Raw genomic sequence first — 15,078 nt, 5'->3', positions numbered from 1 at the left:
AGTAATGATTTTCTTTGTTTAGAACCAAGATGGCCGCCGTTGTCGGGCTGCGTGACATCAGACTCCTGAATCCAATTCCTGACTTATGGCCCAGTTAGACGTACAGATGCATCGTGCGCGGTCCGCCAGATTTCATCGAATTGGATTCAATAGTCTGATGTCACGTCGCACAGCAACGACGGCCATCATGGTTCTAAACAAAGAAAATACTTTTTATTCTTCATGCTGGTTAGAACTTTTCATATGTCTTGTGATCAGAATGTGTAAAAGTCAAAAATAATCATATTTATAATGGGTTTTTTGTCCCTCTGAATACACTTTTAAGCTAGTCGGAGAAAGATTTCATAAGGGCGTCCGCCATTGTTCCGATAGTTTAGAGCCAGATACTAAGTTACCATGCGTCATTACGAGGGAAGTGACGTTACGACTGTTGAAGAGTATTATGGATAATGGACCAAAACTCATGAAAACTGAACGTGTAAACGAGGAATTTTATTCAATATCGTCCGAAGGATATCCGCCGAAGCTCCTGACATCAGAAGCCGTCTGATATTTTCCTGTCTTCAAGTTGACGGATCATTGAGGTCAAGTAGAAGCCGTAGTAGTAGTAGTAGTAGTAGTAGTAGTAGTAGTAGTAGTAGTAGTAGTAGTAGTAGTAGTAGTAGTAGAGTAGTAGTAAGAAGAAGAAGAAGAAGAAGAAGAAGAAGAAGAAGAAGAAGAAGAAGAAGAAGAAGAAGAAGAAGAAGAAGAAGAAGAATATGATGATGATGATGATGATGATGATGATGATGATGATGATGATGATGATGATGATGATGATGATGATGATGATATTATTATTATTATTATTATTATTATTATTATTATTATTATTATTATTATTATTATTATTATTATTATTATTATTATTATGAAGAGGAAAAATAGAAAATGAGAAAAAATAAAGAAGATGAAGAAGACGACAGAGCAGAAGAAGAAGTAAAGACGACGATGACGACGAAAACAAAATAATCACAATTATATTATATTGAAGAGATGGCATTGTGCAATGACCCCGTTTACAACAAAAACAAACAACTTGTTATTTCCCCACACCACAATGAAGTGGTTTCTTCAATATAAATATTATTTGAACTTTTTATATCGCCGACTCCCTTCTCTCAGAACACGTGATCGAAATTGACTTGAAGGCTTGAAGGCCCAGCCAGCCAGACGTCTTTGGTCGTTTTCACAAGTCACGAGGAAATGACAGGAAATTGAAGGAAGTTAAAACTCGGCAGAAGCCATCTTTGTTTACAATCATAACATTATTTACATCAAGTCTCGACATGCTGCGATAACATGACATAGGTGTCGAGTCATCACGAGAAGGTATTATGTTGGAGTAAACACGTGATGCTAAAAAGGAATGTTTTACTTGAGCTATAGTTAGAATGAAGTTAACGTCACTTGGGTCTTTGTTTTTTTATGTTTTTTTGGGGGTTTTTTTTTTTGCCATCCCTTTTTATGAGTAAGTCTCACTTAACTGTAATCTCCAGACTATAAAAGTTCACGATTACACAGAGTTTTGTGTGTTGGTCCGTTATACTTCCGGATGGGAATGTTGTGAGCTTCTTAGCGTGTGTATTCCAGGGTGATTGAAGCATGGTGGTTGAAGCAAGAATGAGACGTTAGCCTGGTGTTATCTAATGGGAGTGATCTATATTACCTTTCCATGTGCTCGAGGTCATTGGTCACATTGCAAAATATGCTAACATAGTGAAAAGTGTCCACAACTTCTGAAATTTCTAATATCACGATTTGTGGTTTTTAAAGCTTGACACATGGGTGTGTTTACAACTTTTGTGAACAAAGCAGCGTGTTTACATATCTGAAGAAATATCAATCGTTTGACTGCAACAAATCATGTGATTGATGACTTGGTTGGACGAAAACCTGAATATAGATCGCTCCCATTGACATAATAAAAACGTGTCCCATCAGTCCCTGCGAGAAGTTATTGTTGCCATGGTAATTGTATATGAAAACATGCAAACGCATTCCTTTTTTTTTTTTTGTAATATGTAATATTCTTCCACCTCTCTCTCTCTCTCTCTCTCTCTCTCTCTCTCTCTCTCCCTCCCTCTCTCTCTCTCTCTCTCTCTCTCTCTCTGTCTCTCTCTCTGTCTCTCTCTACTTTCTTTCTTTATTTTCAAAACCCATCAACATTCAATTATGAATTACGAGAATTTCATATGGAATACTCAAGTAATGCTACAGTTTCATAACGCTACATTAATTGCATAATGGTCCACCAGAAAGACACGTAAGACCTATTTCATACAAAACAAGCCATCGGTATAGAGTAATTTTTGGACAACAACAGGTAGAACAGTCGTGTGTAATTTTAGCCGAGCACTCAATTATACCTGAAGAGCAGGCAATTTGTGAGCAGTTACTTACTCAAGGACATAACAGTACAGATAGAACATGCTCCCGTTGTCACTATGCGGTCAATAAAGTAACGTAACGTAGTTTGACACAATACTGCAGTATGACGATTGGTGATTATCATGATGATGATAATGATAATGATGATGATGATGATGATGATGATGATGATGATGATGATGATGATGACGATGATGATGATGATGATGATGATAATGATGATGATGATGATGATGATAATAATAATGATGATGATGATGATGATGATGATGATGATGATGATGATGGTGATGATGATGATGATGATGATGATGATGATGATGATGATGATGATGATGATGATGATGATGATGATGATGCATGATGATGATGATGATGATTTCAGAAGTTGTGGACACTTTTCACTATGTGGGTCACTGTTAGCATATTTTGCAATGTGACCAATGACCTCGAGCACATGGAAAGGTAATATAGATCACTCTGACGATGATGATGATGATGATGATGATGATGATGATGATGATGATGATGATGATGATGGTGACGATAATCATCGCGTTCTGATACAATTCTATCGGTATGCCGATTCCATACTGTCGTCAAACAAAGAGTAGTCGGTCCTTTAGAACCATTCGGTCCATCGAGCCAGAGTTTATCCCGTTGTCTATAGTGTGAAACAGACAATAGCAATTGCTCGATACCCTTTTCAGAGGACGCTAGTCTACGCAAAGTACTTTCCGCCAGATATAACAGACCCAGCTATCCAATCACATACTGAGTGGACTGGAAGGTCAGGGAAAAAAATGTCGACTGCACCCGAGATCGACCTATGGTCCCTTTGCATGTGAAGCGAGTGCTCTGCCAACTGAGCTATCTTGATCGCCAACTATCATCAAGTCTGACCAGAAATAGGCTAAAATGAAACACGTAAAATGATTATCGCAGTATTTTTGGAAAGAAAAAATAGTTAGGGGGAAGGGGAATGGAGCACTGTCTGTGACAACACCGGTTGCCGACATTTTTTATTCCATCTGTGTTCTGCGAGTCTGTTTGTCCGTCTTTATTGGTGTAGTTGATTATGCTTGCTAAAAATCTCTTATTATAGAATTTTGCATGATAGAAGTCCCTCAAAATTATCAAAATTGAATAAGATTGACGATTTAACAATTTGGATAGTTCATGAATCGAAAGTTTAGTGAAAGGAAACCATCCGGTTTGGCGCTAAAATTAATCACCAATGGGAATCCAAGGATGACGAAAAACAACATTGTTCCATCGTAAACGTATAGATAGAACGAAGATGACGTCACTCTGGTCTTTGTTATTGTTTTTTTGCCATCCACGTTTATGAGTACTTCTCACTAAACTGTATAAACCAGACTATAAAAGTTCATGGTTACACATAGTTTTGTGTGTTGTTCCCATATACTTCCGGATGGCAATGTTTTGAGCTTCTTAGCCAAGCGCATACTATCAATAGCCTGATACTGACCAAAAAATGACGTCGAAGACAAGTCTTCGGCCACAAAAGAAAACAAATCGTGAGTTGTATCCAATCATTTAACCCATGAGATCACTTGTTTCGTTGAGCACGACTGTCGACAACTCACGAGACGCTGCACAAACCTAAAAAAATGACGTCACAAGGTAAGTCCTAGTGGGTCCTAGCGTAGCCATCGTTAAGTTATAGCCTGTCACTGAAACCCAAAAAGACTGGCATTTTGACGTCGTTATTTGTTTTTTGCACCGCCTAGTGAGTTGTCGTTAGTTGTGCTCATGGAAACAAGTGGTCCCATTGGTTGAAATAGTGAATACGACTCACGATTTGTTTTCTTTTGTGGCGAAAGTCTGGCATTTCGACGTCATTTTATGGTCAGTGTCAAGCTATAAGTTTACGGGTACGCTTGAGCACGACTATCGACAAGTCACTATACGCTGCACAAACCTAAAAAATGACCTCACAAGATAAGTCCTAGTGGGTTCTAGCGTAGCCATCGTTAGCTTATAGCCTGTAGCCCACGAAGACTTATAGTTTGACTTCATCTTTTAGGTTTGTGCAGCCTCTAGTGAGTTGTTGTTAGTGGAGCTCAAGAAAACAAGTGATTCCATTAGTTGAACTAATGATAACCCCGATTTGTTATATTTTGTGGTAAAAGACTTGTTTTTTGACGTCATATTGTGGTCAATGTCAGGCTACAAGTTAACCATACGGTTCGACTTCCTGATGTGACTTCTTTTATTATTATTCATTAGTATTCATTATCGTCTTTGTTTAGGCAAAGCTCTCTTTTTTGTTGTTTTTTTTATCGGGAGGGGAGGGGGGAGGAGGAGGGGAGGGATGGTGTAAATTTAAAAGACAAAACACATTTTATACTTTAGAATGGCCTTATTATTTAATCTTTGAAATGGAAGTTGGATTGTATTGCCTTGCTTTTTGTTTTTTTTTTTTTTTTTTTCTTAAAGCGACTATGAATGTCAGCAATGGTGACAACATTCAAATGTCTATCTTTATTTTTCACGTACAAATTCCAGTTTTAAATGGGATAAAGGCAATATATAATTAATTTGTGTCTTCTGTTACGTTATTTTTTTCCACTCGTTTTTTTAAAACCTCACAATAGTGCTCGTTAAAATTCGCATCAATAAAGGTTTTAATATAAATCATGAAATAAAAACCGGTTTAAAAGATACTCATTGATTATCTGATATATAAATATATATATATATATATATATATATATATATATATATATATATATATATATATATATATATATATATATATATATATATATATATATATATATAACGTTGTGTTGTGATGATGATGATGATGATGATGATGATGATGATGATGATGATGATGATGATGATGATGATGATGATGATGATGTCGTCGTCAGTGAGATAATGGCAATCACAGCCGTTTACTGCTTTTACTTTAGTTCGACAGGTAAATTTTGCCGGACGCTAGTTCATAACAGATGGCGAGTCACGGCCTGTGCCGAAAGGGAGACTGAGCAATTTTTCCTATTTTGATGATTTTTTTCTCAAGTTCAAAGTAGCGTAGTAAAGATGCTATTAGATGAAGCAATAAGATATTTTAGAGTCATAACAAGTGGTTTACATACTTTTATTTGATATAATTTTAGTAGATCATTTGGGATTAGATTTTATAGGAAATAACCATAAAAATGGGTCAGAAATTTTAATTACTTCAAACGATATAATCAAAAATTACATAGTTATCTGAGTTTATACAAATAAATGAGAAATACTGCAATAATCATCAATATTCACAGAGTAGAAATATATAATCAAAGTCGTTTTGTAATGAAGCATTGTTGAGATATCCGCTCACCTGTACAGCAATATCCTTTTTTGACAGCAATAAAAAAAATTCGTGATCACCGAATTGTAGGGTTTGTTGATCAAATGATCAAAACGAACTGGTTTTAGTAATGGCAATTGACAATTCTTAGGAAAAGATATGTAATATGCATTCCTTTGACGTTTGTATAGATGTAAACTATATAATAATAATAATAATAATAATAATAATAATAATAATAATAATAATAATAATAATAATAATAATAATAATAATAATGATGATGATGATGACGACGATAATAATTACAATATTAATAAGGATAACAATAATAATAATAATAATAATAATAATAATAATAATGATGATGATGATGATGATGATGATGATGATGATTATGATAATGATCATTTTCATGAAAATAATATAGTGGCTATCACCTAAACGCCTGCTAATTTTGGAAAAACGCATTAATTTCTCTTTAAAATAGCTTTCGAAATGCCCGTTTAAAAAAAATGGAATTCGCCTATAATATGCCCCCCTGACAGAAAGGAATTAAAAATAGAAAGAAAGAAAGAATAAAGAATTTTACTGAATCATTTGCGGCCAAAGAATTGACTCATCGCCTCCGAGAGTTTTATTTAACTTCCCAACGCCCCAAATTACTATCATTCATTCAATATAATTTACTCCTCCCCACTCCATTCTCTCCGGCACTGTCCTTCCATGTCCCTCAAACCGCTTTCTTTCCATGGAGCGTCCAATCAGCTTTTTACAATTGCCCATTTCCAATTGGCCGCTGAATAAGGACAATTCTAATTTCAATTGTCCACCACTCGGTCATCAGCAAAGTCAAGAAAGCTCCTCCTACTCAAATCACACATACCCACGAATATGATAGGCCTTGTAGACCAGTCACTGGTCTTTGATGTTACACAACCATCCGCCAGCTTTGATCACATCGCTTTTGATGATGTCACTCAATATCTATCTTGTTCTCTCAAACCCGTTGACTGTACCACGAGTCAACATAAAAGAATGTCGCGGTGAGGTGCGAATAGTGAAGATGGAATGACGTAACTGTGTTAAAGTTATAGGTTCAAAGTTCAATTGTCAGAGAGAACTGATAAGAGATCAAACTGAGGTGGTAAAATGAAAATTAGTTCGTGGTAAAACGTTGCATAAATTAGTTTTATGTTATGTACACAAACACACACACACACACACTTACTCTCTCTCTCTCTCTCCTCTCTCTCTCTCTCTCTCTCTCTCTCTCTCTCTCTCTCTCTCTCTTTTTTTTTTTTTTCTCCAGTGCTGCGACAAAAAAAAAGGACGCCGACCAGATAGCTAATACTATTTAAAATGGAAATTTGTTGAAAATGGTCTGCTTATTGAACAACCAAAGCATCGTGGATAACAGAAATGATCATTGTGAATCAGTTGAAACACGTGATATCGATGTAATACTAATACTAGTAATAATCATAAAATATCAGTGTATTTATCTTACTCTTGATCACCACTGTAATAATAACAATATTATTATTATTGTTAATAATAATAATAATAATATAATAATAATAATAATAATAATAATAATAATAATAATAATAATAATAATAATAATAATAATAATAATAATAATAATAATAATAGTAGTAGTAAAAAATAAATAATATCCATTTTTTGACAATAAAAAATCGTGATAAACGCATTGAAAAGGACGGAAAGGGGGGGGGGGAGGATTAATGATCAGATAATCAAAATGAACTGTTATTTTAAAATAAATTGACAATCATAGGTAAAAATAAGTTATAAGTATTCCTCTGACTTTGTATAGATCTTAACATATTTTTAAACTTTTTATTAACATACGTAAAACCTCACGATTATTTTAAGGAACAGCATCTAATTAATCAACCAACGTTCTGTTTTCTTTTTTTTTCACCGGTGGAACTTCACTTGCTAATTCTGGAGCAGTTTGCATGAAATGTTTTTTAACCACATATCTCATTTGAGCCCTTTTACAGCTTATTCGACAGAGTCCATTTGCATTGAGACAATGCTTGTTTTCAGCATGACCATTCATCTGAGTAAAGAAAAAAAATCATTAGTTATTATTGATATTGATGATGATGATGATGGTGATGTTGATGATGATGATGATGATGATAATAATAATAATAAGAAGAAGAAGAATTGTAATAATAAGAGTTATAATAATATTATTGATTGTTAGTAATAATACGATAGTGATCGCCTAGATGCCTGCTAATAATAATAACGTAATAATTTTCCTTTAAAATATAGTTCTAAATGCCCGTTATTCAAAATGGAATCCGCCTATATACCCACTCTGAAATATTTTTAGCAAAAATAAGATAGAGAAAGAAGTTTACTGTAGCATTTGCGGCCAAAAAATTGATTTATCACCGGTCTGCGAGAGTCTTATTTGACACCTAGACAACGCCCCAAATTACGTTCAATTCATTTCATACTCCACCTCTCCAGAAATTTCATCCCATGACATCCAAACTGCTTTCTATCCATGGAGTGCCAATCAGATGTTTACAATTACCAATTTCCAACTGGCTGCTGAAAAAGGACAATTATAATTTCAATCGTCCACCAGTCGGTCATCAGCAAAGTCAAATAAGCCCCTCCCACTCAAATCACATATCCCCTCGAATGCTCGGCATTGTAGCGCAGTCCACCGGGCCTTTGAGGTTACACAATCATCCGCCACCTTTGATTACATCGCTTTTTGATGATGTCATAATATATCTATCTACCCTCTTTTCTCACGCCCGTTGACTGTATCAACGGGCGATGTAGAAGAATATCGAGGGAAGGTGCGAATCGTGAAGACGGAATGGCAAATCGGTGTGAAAGTTATAGGTTCAAAGTTCAATGCAATAAAAATCGTTCCGTGCTAAAAATGTGCGTACATGAGTTTTATACACACACACACACACACACACACACACACACACACACGCTCTCTCTCTCTCTCTCTCTCTCTCTCTCTCTCTCTCTCTCTCTCTCTCTCTCTCTCTCGTGTGTGTTTGTGTGTACTACTACTACTACTACTACTACTACTACTACTACTACTACTACTACTACTACTACTGCTGCTGCTGCTGCTGCTGCTGCTGCTGCTGCTGCTGCTACTACGATTACTACTATTACTGCGCTATCATCATCAACATCATCATCATCATCATCACCATAAAACAACAACAACAACGTTATCATCAACATTGGACTCGTGTTCTTATGTCTCTGGAGTTTGTCTGAATACGGGACTATTTTATTAGCCAACAAAGAATTAGACAAGGTGTGTTTACACATTCATTGTGCAGAAACCTGTCATTACAAATCGGTGAAATAAATGCTATATTAAAAGTAGATTATTACTCTTGTATTTACTACCATGTGTTAGGGTAACAAAACTCAGATAACATCAATTTGAATTTTTTAAACAATTAAAAATATTTTTCAGGTTAATTTTAAATAGAAAAATATACATTTTTTAAGAAAGAACAAAGTATACTCACCATTTCTTGATATCAATGAAAATAATTGCGTCTTGAAGATGAAAATGTGGCCGTTATATCCATATAAAATAGAAAAATATAGAAGAAGTGTATGGTCAGCAATTGCAGTGTAAAAATGAACGATTTTACGAAATCTGTCCTATAGATAGAATGCGCTTGGCCAAGGAGTTCACAACATTGCCATCCGGAAGTATAACGGACCAACACACAAACTCTGTGTAACCATTAACTTTTATAGTCTGGTTAATACAGTTTAGTGAGAACAACTCACAAACGCGGATGGCAAAAACAATAACAAAGGCCTGAGTGACGTCATCTGCATACTATCTATAGCCTGACTGACAATGAAATCCAAGCGGTGCATTCTACCTGTAGGGATAAATATAGGCCAGTTTTCACGTTCTGGACATCTGTTATGACGTAACCACACGGTGGTCTCCCCGTCATCGACGGTGGGTCGTTCCCATTGGGGGTGAGGCGGTAGTAAACTAAAGTGAAAGATTTCTAGTGTAATAAACGGCTGTGCAATGTTGATAATTGCTGAGTGAGCTGTTTATCGATGTTAAATAATACCCAATGCTACAATAAAGAACAAGACAATGCGTCATGATAATAAATCACGTTGTGATCAATTGTTGTTGAAGGTGATAATGATGCGTTGTGGACACTATTCCAATGATAGCCCTAGTTATACAAACATGCCCTTACACAATTGATAATTGATATAATGATGAAGATAGTTTAGAAATGTATAATATTGTTAGTTGTAATAGCGTATTGTATTCGTCTGTTGCAATTTCTGTTTCAAACTTTGTGAACTTAGAATTTATCACATGACTGACAACATTCAAAATGGCGATAGGTTATCTTGAAAGCGGCATGAGACACTTCACCGGAAGCGAGGACGAGAGACGCATGAGCAAACCAGGGTTACGTTCTCTCTGTGTTCTTATTGGCAGATCTGATAATTGAAATTTCTGTGAGCTCACTATTTTATTGTAATGGGATAAAAAAAGCAAATAAGAAATTCGTGTCTTTTATTATTACGGTTCTTTATTTCACTCGTAATGTCAAAACCTCTTAACGGTGCTCGTTAAAATTCGCACCAATTCATGTTTTAATATAACTCATGAAATAAAAACATCATTCAAACACACTCATTGATTATCCAATATTATATATATATATATATATGAGTGTTGATGGGTACTTGTAGGTACGAGAATGCTCGATAATGTTGGTAAGTGCATATATATATATATAATATAATATAAATGGAGTCACTCACTTATATATGGCCGAAACACATGTTTCTGTGGTCTCCATCCACTTCGTCAGTCGGCATATTAAGTCCGTAGAATTATTTTATTCCATTTGGGTTCAATGTTGATTCTTGGACGAAAAGAATATCAACATTGAACCCAAATGGAATAAAATCATTCTACGGCACGGACATAATATGCCGACTAACGAAGTGGATGGAGACCACAGAAACATGTGTTTCGGCCATATATAAGTGAGTGACTCCATTTATATTATATTATATTATATTATATATATATATATATATATATATATATATATATATATATATATATATATATATATATACCGCTCCTTTAACATTAAAGTCGAGCACTTTTATTTCGTGGTTTTTTATTTTATCCTCGGTCTTTTACGTCCCGTAATTCTTTGAATCTGCCTATACATACTACAACTAACATAGTTATGCCATCTTATTATGATTCAAAGTACTCCGAAGGACTGGTTACATACACACTTCCAAAGATTTTGGAACCGGAAAAGTAGAGGGTGTGACGTCACAACTTTTCTTCCCTGTTGTGATCAGGAAGGAATAGATAGTTCGAAGATGTGATCAGAATGTATAAAAAAGTCAAAACATGATAAGAATTATAACGTTTTTCTCCTCTGGATACGCTTTTATGCTGGTCGGAGAAGTATTTCATCACTCAAGTCTTTGTTATTGTTTTTTGCCATCCGCGTTTATGAGTAATGCTCACTAAACTGTATTAACCCAACTATAAACGTTCATGGATACACACAGTTTTGTGTGTTAGCCCGTTATACTTCCGGATTGCAATGTTATGAGCTTCTAAGCCAAGCGCATACTATCTATAGGATCATCATACAAATTAATCACGCCTGATATAAATTACATCTAAATATAAAAATAGACCAGGGTGACATTGTGTCATCGTTATCCATCCTGGGACTGGATCCCATAATATGTCTGGTGGCGGATTGGATGATAGGCCAGTATGATGGATGGGCTCTTGCACCGGATGGCGGGTGGGTGTCCCTGTGTCTGGTAAGGTCTGTATATATATGGTACTGTGTCATTGTCATTGAATGGAGGCTGGTGGTTGTGGTGGTGGTGTAGTGAGTGGTGGTGTGGTTGTGGTGTTGGTGGTGGTGTGATTTTGGTGATGGTGGTGGTGTTGGTTGTGGTGGTGGTGGTGGTGGTGGTGGTGGTGGTGTGTGATTGTGGTGGTGTAGTGAGTGGTCTGGTTGTGGTGGTGGTGTGGTGGTGGTGTGGTGACGTGGTTTCGGTGGTGGTGGTGGTCGTGATACTGATAGTAGTGGGGGTGGTGATAGTAACGATGGTGTTGGCGGTGATGATGATGTTGGTAGTTGTGGTGGTGGTGGTGGTGGTGGTTGTGACGGTGGGTGTGGTGCTGGTGTAGTGGTGGTATGGTGTTTATCGTGGTGGTGGTGGTGTGATGGCGGTGGTGATACTGATAGTAGCGGTGATGGTGATGATAGTAACGGTGGTATTGGTGGTGATGATGATGGTGGTAGTTGTGGTGGTGGTGGTGGTGGTTGCGACGGTGGTGGTGGTGATAGTAATGGTGGTGGTGGTAGTGGTGGTCATAGTAGGCTAGTGGTGGTTGTGGTGGTGGTGGTGTGATTTTGGTGATGGTGGTGGTTGTGGTGGTGATGGATGTGATGGTGGTACCTTTTATACTTCATGCTCGCTGGAATGTTTTTACATCTCATGTGATCAGAATGTATAAAATTCAAAACATGATCAGATTTATAATGTTTTTCTCCTCTGGATACACTCTTATGCTCGTCGGAGAAGTATTTCATAATGGCGTCCGCCATTGTCCCGATAGTTTAGAACCAGTTACTAAGTTACTATGCGTCATTACGAGGGAAGTGACGTCACGACTGTTGAAGCCTATCGTGAATAATAACTAGAGCCACTCAGCTCGGACGAAGATTTTTTTTTCACTAAGTAAAAACAAAACATACTTTTCTTACACCATATACGTAACTCCATAGGGAATGAGATTACGGAAGAGTAGCGTCCCTTGATTGGACGTCACCGGTGGAGAAGTCATTTGTAAACAAACCACCTACAAGCCAAGCGCTCCAAATACAAAATGTATTATTCATATCTCTGTACAAAAATGCATATCATAATCTACGTTATTTGTACACCATCATTTTTCGTGTTTATGTCTAAATCATCTTTTTTTTCTCTCTCCTTATTTAATGTTATTTTGATTAAGATATTTTGCCCTTTAAGGTCAACAGACTCATAATATAGTATGCAGAATATCTCCGCTCGACATGTATGTATATGCAGGTCTGACATCCGAATCCACGTATGGGCCTAGTTTAACATCGTTGTAATGGACACTATTTTGCGTCATTTTATTTTTTAGATTTCCATTACACCAATGTGCCCATTAGAAATTGGGTTATCAGACCTGCAAATAAGTACACGTCGTCTCCGCTCTATATTACAACTGTTGCCTGACGGTGAATATATTATAGAGTTTTATAATTCAAATAATTTTTCAAACTCCTCCGTATTAACTGAGAATACAGTAATGACAAGCGTCTCACGTAATTTTTTTATCAGAATTCACTGAGAAAGCAGTAATAAAATTCAAATCCCGTCATTTTGTTGGAATAAACGAGAGCGGTGTGCCCGAAAGACAATTTAAATATCAACCTTTGAAAAATTCCAAGATTTTCATTCAATTTTGAATGGATTTATTTACTTATGAAAAAAATGATATTTGTCCTGTTTAAAAATAATCTGATGCTGCTCCGAGCAAATAAAATCGATTTATTGCTTTTAGAGGGAATATGTCCGGAATTATGGAACTCTGTAGATGAAGAAAAACAAAAACAAACTCGGAACATTTAAACAAAACTAATAAATAGAGGTGCCTAAACGAGTCAATAAAATGGAGATAAAGATAAAGGGAGTATATTTGACTCGTGAATGAACAACACAAAACAAACGACGTTTCGGCCCTTGGCCTCTTTCAAGTAAACACAGAATACATTTATATTAGATGTGTTTACTTGAAAAAGGCCAAGGGCCGAAACGTCGTTTGTTTTGTGTTGTTCATTCATGGGTCAGATATATTCCCTTTATCTTTATCTCCAACATTTATATAGAGCAATATCCATTATAATATGTTATCCAAAACGCTTTTAAAGGATCCATCGCCAGCAGCATGTGTTAACATGTATGGACGAGACATGACGTCTGTGAGTACAATTGTGACCCATCGTCTCAAATCGGTATTATGTTCGGAACGAACCACATGCTTAAAAGCCGAATTAAATGTTAAACTGGTCAAAAATATAAGATTGTTGGCGTTAGAACCATGAAATATGGTATCCATTCTCCTCAATAAAACATACAAACTCAACACAAGTCTGATATTTCTGGCTATAAATTCAATTTTCAACATCTTAACCAACCCGACTTAATATCGTTATGAGGCGAAGGGTCACAATTCGTATTCGAGAGAGACAACGCTATTAACAACCAGATACTCATTTTACACGTGAGTGCGTTGAGGGACTCAACTTTGCGCCACTGAACACACAAAACCATGTGTAACCTTGAACGTGTATGATACAGTTTAAGGGTAATACGCTTCAACAGTCATGACGTCATTTCCCCTCGTTATAAATCTGATTCTGTTTTGACTTTTACACATTCTGATCACAAGAAATATGAAAAAATCTAGCCAGCATGAAGAATAAAAAGGTCCGATTTTCTTTGTTTAGAACCAAGATGGTCGCCGTTGCTGGGCGACGTGACATCAAACTATTGAATCCAATTACTCATAAACATGGATGGCAAAAAAAAAAAAAACCATAACAAAGACTTGAGTGACATTAACTTCGTTTTATCTTTTAGTTTACGACAGTTCCAATCTGGTTAACCTCCAACATATTACCGTTTTGAGGTGATAGGAGACCTTTAAATTAAGCCACCTTGTATTAAAATTTAAGTCACTCGGCTCTTTATTATTGTTTTTAGCCAGCAATTTTTGTGTGAATAGTTCTCAACTAAATTGTATCAAACAGGCTATGAGCGTTCAAGGTTAACACCTAGTTTTGTGTTTTGGTACGTTATATCCGGCTAGCGGATGCTGTGAGTATTTCGGCTAAATGCATAGCATCAATATGGATTATTCTATTTTCAAAAGAAGATCCGTCTGGGCCGTGAATGGGTTAATATATAAACGACGCATTTATCCCAATTTACACATAATATTCGAAACAAATTATGCATAAGAAGAGGAGGAAGGAAAATAATTTCATTACAAATTCACACCTACGCTTTGTTGATGCAACAGACAGCAACGTTCAGAAAAAAACACCACAAAAACTGATGGCGTCATTGAAGCAATAAATATGTTGTCCCACTCTCTAAAAAAACGTTATCGATATTATGTCGGGATGGGGCTATTAGATGCCCAG

This window comes from Berghia stephanieae, chromosome 9, assembly GCF_034508935.2.
Source record: "Berghia stephanieae isolate SIO BIC M18660-M18661 chromosome 9, UCSD_Bste_1.3, whole genome shotgun sequence".
Classification (NCBI taxonomy): domain Eukaryota; kingdom Metazoa; phylum Mollusca; class Gastropoda; order Nudibranchia; family Aeolidiidae; genus Berghia; species Berghia stephanieae.
This window is presented reverse-complemented; position numbering follows the sequence as displayed.